At 44.6% G+C, this 9,188-nt stretch overlaps 1 protein-coding gene across 2 annotated transcripts in view; it reads right to left on the reverse strand.

Annotated features, from left to right (window-relative positions):
• The window catches only part of TJP2 (tight junction protein 2), a 95,060-nt gene extending 92,168 nt beyond the window's left edge, over positions 1-2,892 (reverse strand). The window contains exon 1 of one of the 2 annotated variants that reach the window (XM_030568057.1): positions 2,830-2,892. The gene's annotated coding sequence lies outside the window, so the exon portion shown is untranslated. Of the gene's footprint in view, positions 1-2,199; positions 2,311-2,829 lie in introns of those variants that run through there. The other variant, XM_030568056.1, reaches the window with a different exon arrangement.
• Positions 2,893-9,188: the final 6,296 nt, after the last annotated feature.

Raw genomic sequence — 9,188 nt, forward strand, 5'->3', positions numbered from 1 at the left:
CCCTCCAATCTCTCACCAGGCGGTATCTGTGGAGCTCCCAGCTCTCAGTCCTGGCAGCAGGGCTAACAGCGGGAACCCCCGCCCGCCCCACCACCGCTTTGGGGCTGATAGCAGGGATCAATTTCACAGCAGGGAACCTACCAGCAGTGAAATTGACATTCTTGTCATTTTCAGGGCTGCTATTATTTCACATTTTGTCTTCGGCTCTTGGCTGTCAGTCCCAAAGCTGGGCAGCTCCATCTGTGAGCCCCACACTGGGCTGACAGCTTGGGCTGTCTGGGCCCCTAGCTGTGAGCCAGCACTCACCTGACAGCTGGGGGGGAGGTTTGAGCACCCTGCCTACAGCTCAGGTTGTCAGCCCCAGGGCTGCTGGGCTCCGGCTTCAGTGTCCTACAATGCCCCACTTCAATTGGTGGAAGTGCTGCTGGTAAGGATATACACCATTGACAAAGAGCAAGTGTGAACATGAACCTACTTTACTGTGGTGGCTGCACATTGAATTAACTTAAGTTGACTTAATTTTGTAGTGTAGATAAGCCCTTAAATACGCTGCCTCCATGAGAGGCATAATGCTTAAGTCGATGCAGTGTCAGTGTAGACACTGTGTTGCTTACATCAACTTGCTGCCTTTCAGAAACCATCCCACAATGTCTCACACTGGCAATTAAATTGGTGCAAGGACTCCTGGTGAAGATGCACACCGCCAATGCAAGGAGCATAGTGTGGATGTGTAAAAAACTATTCAATTACTGCCATGGCGTAGTCAACATAATTTAAGTTGACTTAATTTTGTGGTGTGGACTTGCCCTGAGCTTGTCTCTCTCACGGACAAAAGTTGGTTCAATAAAAGATATTACTTCACCCACTCTGTCTCTCGAACCATAAGTGATGGTCATTAAAATCAAAAGAGATGTGCGGTAGCTTCTATGGGGGCCCAGGTTTAGAGGTTTCAAAAACTACCTTAGCCCTTGTCACAATCTCATTTTTTAGATCTTGTCTAAAACTTCATTTAATACTATTATTAGCAATATTGGTACTGTGTAATATTATGTTTGTGTTTAAGATTAGCAAATATTTTAAACCTAGTAAGAAATATAAAGGGGAAATGAGGACTTAACAGATCTGACTGAAGAAACAGAAAAGTTGTAAAAGTATTTCGGAACTCCTGAATTGCCCTGATCTTGTTTTAAGATACTCTGGCACCGGGAAAAGTCCCCAGTCCAGAAGTTTGAAGTGTGGCTGGAATTCAGTGAGGATGTGGAACATAAAGATCTTGGGAATTCTTTGTATTGCAAAGACATTCTGAATCCCTATTATTTTGGTGAGTGCTTCTCTCCACCCTCCAAGAAAGAAACTGACTAAACTAACAAAGCCTATCTGATTCCTCAGTGACAGCTCTTCCCACCTAGTATCATAGTCTCCCTGAAAGTACTTAATGTGACAACAGAAACATATAGGCCCATAATCCTGTTAAAGAAAAGATCATCTGTAAATCAGATTCTCGCTATTCACACTCCCTAGAGGAGAGGTTGGTAGTATGATGAGCCAGGAAGAAGAGCCTCTCCCTCCTGACGCCAGGGGCAGGCAGCCTGCTGAGGCTTGCCTTCAATTTAACATGAGGCTAAACAGAGTACAATGTGCAGCCAGCCGCACACACCCAATCCAGGCTTCTCTCAACCAAGGCACACAGGCACGTACACAATAGGGCAGGAAAGCAGAGACGGGAGTGAGCTACAACTTCCCGATCCACATCCGAGATATGCCGGGCTCCGGAGCAGAACTTCCGCACTGGCTGGGAACAGAAGTTTTGTTCAGCGCCAGCAGCCGGATGGTCAGTTCCAAGCCTCCCCAAAGTCTGGGGGTTGCTTTGCGCACCTCTGCGCAAGGAACTAGTTCAAAATAGGGGTCTTGACAGAACAAAACAGAAACAAACAAACGGGAATAATCCCTTCCCTGCTCCTGCCCCCAGCGGCACCTACGCTGGAAGAGTCCCGGCTAAAGGACTAGCGAAGTGCCTAGCGTACACGTGGGTAGCTGGGAATTACACCCTTGGGCCCCAGGTCCCACAATCCCCCCGTTGTTTCTCCTGAGGACTAAGCTCAGGCGGGTGGGTTGGAACCAGAAGCTCAGCAGAGAAGCCACTTCAAAGGGGAGTCCGAAGGCTCAGCCCCTCTCCCGCTCCCCAGGTAAGTGACATACCTGGCGCTGAGCCGGGGGAAATGCGTCCGGAGCAGACGGAGCTGGGCGCTCGGCGGCCCCCTGTCCGCGCTCACTCCGGGGACTGGGGTGCGGCTGCGGTGTGTTTCGGAGTCAGGCTATTTCCTGTTGGCTGCAGAAGCAAAGGAGCTAGGGGGGCGGTGTTTAATCCAGGGCTGCGGCGCTAGCAGGCTCCCACGGGGTAGGTGAGCGCGCCGCTCGGGGTCCGGGATGGGAATGGGCCCAGCCCCGTGCAGCGATCCCCGGAAAGCCCAGCAGGCACCTGCCGCTCGAGTCTCGCCTCCCCCGCCCAGTGCCCAGGCGGCGACACGCGCGCCCGGCCCAGCCCTCGCTGGCTGCCCAGCAAGCGGGAAGGAAGGTGGAGCCGGGAGCACGGAAGCGCTGCCTGCCCGAGGTCTGTGCCCGGGTCTGCCCACGCCACCGCGCGGGGCGTTAACGCTCCGCCTGCGTTGGATTAGCCCAGCTCCTGGCCTTCCCCTGGCTGGGCAAATCGCCCCCGAAGTGCAGGGATCCTGCCTGGAAACTCACACAAACTTTCCAGCCCGAGCTCGGCTTTCAGCTGATCTTACACCAAAACACAGAGCCCTAGCCGGAGCTGATCTGCTCACTTACCCCAGACTCGGTGCCTTCTCTTCCAGATATTTACTGGCTGCTTCACCCTCTGGCCACCCCCGCGACTGGCTCTGGCTGGAGAGAGAGGAACAGGAAATACCGGTTCAAAGCCCTGGTACAATAGGTGCGATGAAGAAAGCAACTCCACTCGGAGCTTAGTCACTGTGTGGTATCTAATGAGCCACTAAACCAGTCATTGTTTTGACCTGAAACTCACCCTCTTGCTGACAGTTTTGCCCATAAGTTAGCGGGAAGGTTTGTGAGGAGTCCCCCTTCCCCTAAAATCTACGTTAAATTCCAAATCACAAATATATTAATTTAAAAAGAAAATATCAGAAAAACAGCCCTGTCTTCCCTGATCTCTGACTACTTGGCTGTAAATGATAACTTTTTTGTTAGGAAATGTTTGAGATGCAGTGTGATCCATAGGATGGGGAGGAGTGCCTGGGATTCAGGAGAGGTGAGTCTACTATGTGACCTTTGGCAAGTCACATCACCTCTATGTGCCTGTTTCCTATGCCACCCTTTGTCTATGTAGATTGCAATCTCCTTGCATTGGGGACTAATCTCAATTGCAGACTCTGCAAATCATACAACTCTTAAAAAGCACTGCTGATTTGACAGCTGTTCACTCTGTTTAGTCACAGAAAAAGTACAAGAACATAAGAACGGCCATACTGGGTCAGACCAATTGTCTATCTAGCCCAGTAATCCTTTCTTCCAACAGTGGCCAATGCCAGATGCTTCAGAAGGAATTAACAGATCTGGCACTCATGGAGTGATCCATCCCGTCATCCACTCCTAGTTTCTGACAATGAGGTTGCATCCCTGCCCATCCTGGCTAATCGCCATTGATGGACCTATCCTCCAGGAATTTATCTAGTTCTTTTTTGATCCCTGTTATAGTTTTGGCCTTCACAACATCCTCTGGCAAAGAGTTTCACAGGTTGACTGTGTGTTGTGTGAAGAAGTACTTCCTTTTGTTTGTCTTAAACCTGCTGTCTATTAATTTCATTGGGTGACCCCTGGTCCTTGTTATGTGAAGGAGTAAATAGCACTTCCTTATTCACTTTCTCCATGCCATTCATGATTTCAAAGATATCTATTATATCTCCTCTTATCATCTCTTTTCCATGCTGAAAAGTCCCCGTCTTTTTAATCTCTCCTGATATGGAAGCCATACCATACCCCTAATCGTTTGTGTTACCCTTCTCTGTACCTTTTCCCATTCAAATGTATCTTTTTGAGATGGGGTGACCAGAACTGCACACAATATTAAAGGTGTGGGCCTACCATGGATTATATATGGATTTGTATCTTTTTCCTAATGGTTCCTAACGTTTTGTTAGCTTTTTTGGCTGCGGCTGCACATTGAGCAGATGTTTTCAGAGAACAATCCACAATGACTCCAAGATCTCTTTCTTGAGTGGTAACAGCTAATTTAGACCCCATCATTTTGTATTTATAGTTGGGATTATGTTTTCCAATGCACTACTTTGCATTTATTAACATTGAATTTCATCTGCCATTTTATTGTCCAATCACCCAGTTTTGTGAGATCATTTTGAAACTCTTTGCAGAGCAGAATGTAGGTTAATTTTACCTGATCTACCCTGCAATTATCTTTCCTCACCCCTTTGAGGGTAGTTCATCCTCAATGCATGTCGCACACTGATCTCTGTTTAGTCTGCTAACAGTACCAGTTAAGACTACTCTGTGAGCAAATGATCTCTAGGAATTGGACTGAGAGCATCAGCTCATAGCATGTCACTGAGCAGCCATTAAATGGCATTACATTTTCATTTATTTCAGGTCTATGACAGATTAAAACTGATGGAGTGTCTCTAGCCCACATCCCAGTACCAATACCTGATGCCATTCTATCCCTTGTATTTGCATATTTTTAAAGCTCTAGCTATGTGCTCTTATGAATTTGGGATCACAAGTTATTAAAAACCTCTTAATTTAGAACAGTTTTACTGTTGTTTTTAAAAAGGGCTTGGTTCCTTTGCTCTTCTTTCAGGGTATATAATATTGGCCTCAGATGTTTGTATTTTATTCCCTGCCTTTATTACAGAAGAATTATGAAGGAGTTTACTCTGTTTTGCTGGTGGACATGAGTAATCTTTGGGTGGTGACATCATAGCTCTAGGCTGAAACTTCTGGTATCAGTCTTAGGTGAAGCAGCTCAAGTTGCAGGCTAAAAAGCATAATTGAACCCTCCAGCTGTTTCAGACATGATCCTGAAACCTAAACTTCCCAAATCAGCCTATGCTTCAAGCTGTAATTCCTGATATTTCAGCTTTCCAGGTCTTTGCTTAAGTTCTCCAGCTGAAAAGGGAGAGTCAAGACGTGATAGTCCTAATGTGAAGAATGAATTTTTTTTAAATAAGTAGTAATATTTACACATCATAAAGGACCAATAAACATCACCATTTGTTGGTTAGTTTGCTTCACCGTTCCCATCTAAGCAAACTTCTCCCAAATCAAAAAGTTTAATCCCCATCAACAGTTTTATAAGAATGTATTGTAGCCGTTTAACTTTACCCTGTACAGGGCTTAATGAACATTTCTAGTAATTTGCAGTGCAGTTGCTAGTCAGGTCGCTTTGCAGCAGTTGCCAAAAGTTAGAAATTCTCAGAATTCCCAAGAGAATGTGTTCACAGAACTGCTTTTTGATTAAATGTGTAATATGCCATGCAGTGAACAGAAAGAATAAGAAACAGTGTTTTAATGAAACCACTTGACTTGGAAACTAAGCACAGCAGACAGAAGGATCCTGCTTCTATTAAAACAACTCATAGACTTTAAGGTCAGAAGGGACCAATGTGATCATCTAGTCTGACCTCCTGCACAAAGCAGGCCACAGAACCCTACTCCTCCACTTCTATAACAAACCCCTAACCTATGTCCGAGTTATTGAAGTCTTCAAATTGTGGTTTGAAGACCTCAAGCTGCAGAGAATCCACCAGCAAGTGACCCGTGCCCCATGCTGCAAAGGAAGGCGAAAAACCTCCAGGGCCTCTGCCAATCTGCCCCGGAGGAAAATTCTTTCCCGACCCCAAATATGGTGATTAGCTAAACCCTGAGCATGTGGGCAAGACTCACCAGCCAGCACTCAGGAAAGAATTCTCTGCAGTAACTCAGATCCCATTCCATCTAACATCCCATCACAGAACACTGGACATACTTATCTGCTGATATCAAAGATCAATTGCCAAAATTAAGCTATCCCATCATACCATCCCTTCCATAAACTTATCAAGCTTAGTCTTAAAGCCAGATATGTCTTTTACCCCCACTACTCCCCTTGGAAGGCTGTTCCAGAACTTCACTCCTCTAATGGTTAGAAATCTTCGTCTAATTTCAAGTCTAAACTTCCTAGTAACCAGTATATACCCATTTGTTCTTGTGTCTACATTGGTACAAAGCTTAAATAATTCCTCTCCCTCCCTAATATTAATCCCTCTGATATATTTATAAAGAGCAAGCATATCCCCCCTCAGCCTTCTTTTGGCTAGACTAAACAAGCCAAGCCCTTTGAGTCTCCTTTCATATGACAGGTTTTCCATTCCTCGGATCATCCTAGTAGCCCGTCTCTGAACCTGTTCCAGTTTGAATTCATCCTTCTTAAACATGGGAGACCAGAACTGCACACAGTATTCCAGGTGAGGTCTCACCAGTGCCTTATATAACGGTACTAACACCTCCTTATCTTTGCTGGAAATACCTTGCCTGATGCATCCTAAAACCACATTAGCTTTTTTAACGGCCATATCACATTGGCGGCTCATAGTCATCCTGCGATCAACCAATACTCCAAGGTCCTTCTCCTCCTCTGTTGCTTCCAACTGATGCGTCCCCAATGTATATCTAAAATTCTTATTATTAATCCCTAAGTGCATGACCTTGCACTTTTCACTATTAAATTTCATCCTATTACTATTACTCCAGTTTACAAGATCATCCAGATCTTCCTGTATGATATCACAGTCCTTCTCTGTTAGCAATACCCCCCAGCTTTGTGTCATCCACAAACTTTATTAGCACATTCCCGCTTTTGGTGCCAAGGTCAGTAATAAAAAGGTTAAATAAGATTGGTCTCAAAATCGATCCTTGAGGAACTCCACTAGTAACCTCCTTCCAGCCTGACAGTTCACCCTTCAGTATGACCCGTTGTAGTCTCTCCTTTAACCAGTTCCTCATCCACCTTTCAATTTTCATATTGATCCCCATCTTCTCCAATTTAACTAATAATTCCTCATGTGGGACTGTGTCAAATGCCTTACTGAAATCGAGGTAAATTAGGTCTACTGCATTTCCTTTGTCTAAATAATCTGTCACCTTCTCAAAGAAGATCAGGTTGGTTTGGCATGATTTACCCTTAGTAAAACCATGTTGTAATTTGTCCCAATTACCATTGACCTCAATGTCCTTAACTACTTTCTCCTTCAAAATTTTTTCCAAGACCTTACATACTACAGATGTCAAACTAACAGGCCTATAGTTACTCGGATCACTTTTTTTCCCTATCTTTAAGAAAGGAACTACGTTAGCTATTCTCCAGTCGTACGGTACACCCCCCGAGTTTACCGATTCATTAAAAATTCTCGCTAACGGGCTTGCAATTTCATGCGCCAGTTCCTTTAATATTCTTGGATGAAGATTGTCTGGGCCCTCCGATTTTGTCCCATTAAGCTGTTCAAGTTTGGCTTCTACCTCAGATGTGATAATATCCACCTCCATATCCTCATTCCCGTTTGTCATCCTTCCATTATCCCTAAGCTCCTCATTAACCTTATTAAAGACTGAGGCAAAGTACTTATTTAGATATTGGGCCATGCTTAGGTTATCCTTAACCTCCTTTCCATCCTCAGTGTTTAGCAGTCCCACTTCTTTGTTTTCTTTTTATTTATATGGCTATAGAACCTTTTACTATTGGTTTTAATTCACTTTGCAAGGTCCAACTCTACTTGGTTTTTAGCCTTTCTCACTTTATCCGTACATGTTCTGACCTCACTGAGGTAGCTTTCCTTGCTTATCCCACCCTTCTTCCACTCCTTGTAGGCTTTCTGCTTTTTCTTAATCACCTCTCAGAGATGCTTGCTCATCCAGCTCAGTCTACAACTCCTGCCTATGGTTTTTTTCCCCTTTCTTGGGATGCAGGCTTCTGATAGTTTCTGCAGCTGCGACTTAAAGTAATTCCAGGCCTCCTCCGCATTTAGATCCACAAGTTCTTCAGTCCAGTCCACTTCCCTAACTAATTTCCTTAATTCTTTAAAGTTAGCCCTTTTGAAGTAAAAAACCCTAGTCCCAGATCTATTTTTGTTTATCCTTCCATCTAGTTTGAACTGAATTAGCTCATGATCACTCGAACCAAGGTTGTCCCCTACAACCATTTCTTCTATGAGGTCCTCACTACTCACCAAAACCAAATCTAAAATGGCATCCCCTCTTGTTGGTTCTTCAACTACTTGGTGAAGAAATCCATCTGCTATCACATCCAGAAAAATCTGAGCCCTATTATTCTTGCTAGCACTTATCCTCCAGTCTATATCTGGGAAGTTAAAGTCTCCCATGATCACACATTTCCCATTAGTGTTTACTTCATTAAAAACATTAAAGCGGTCTCTATCCATATCCAAATCAGATCCTGGCAGTCTGTAGCACACCCCAAGCATTATCTCAGGGGAGGCTCTGGTAGCTTTCTTTCCCAGTGTGATTTTTGCCCAGACGGACTGTCTTGTCCATTCCATCACTTCTTATTTCTTTACAGTTAACCTCCTCATTGATGTACAATGCAATGCTACTCCACCACCTTTGCTTTTATTTCTGTCTTTCCTAAACAGCACATAGCCTTCAATACTTGTACTCCAGTCATGACTACTATTCCACAACATGCCACTGCATTAAAAAATCTGTAAAGGTCTTGCTTCTAAGTATAGTTAATCATTAACCCAAATTTAAGTGACATTAATGGACTAACATCCCCTGTCCAAACAAACAAAAGTTAATATAGGTATTGACACTCAGGCTTCAACGCTCTGAGATCGATCCACTAGTGATCGATTTACTGGGTCTAGTAAAGACCTGCCAAATTGACAGCAGATCGCTCTCCAGTCGACCCTTGTACTCTACCCCCAACAAGAGTAAGGTAAGTTGACTGGAGAGTTTCTCCTGTCAACCTCCAGTGGTGTAGACCCTGCAGTAACTTGACCCAAGGTATGTCAATTCCAGCTACGTTATTCATGTAGCTGGAGTTGTGTAGTGTAGGTTGGCTTACCGCAGTAGTGTAGACATAGCCTCTGGGTTAATTAACTAATTGTTTTCCTTCAGCTACTTTAGGGCTCTAAGATGAG

The sequence above is a fragment of the Gopherus evgoodei genome, chromosome 6 (genome assembly GCF_007399415.2).
Source record: "Gopherus evgoodei ecotype Sinaloan lineage chromosome 6, rGopEvg1_v1.p, whole genome shotgun sequence".
NCBI lineage: Eukaryota > Metazoa > Chordata > Testudines > Testudinidae > Gopherus > Gopherus evgoodei.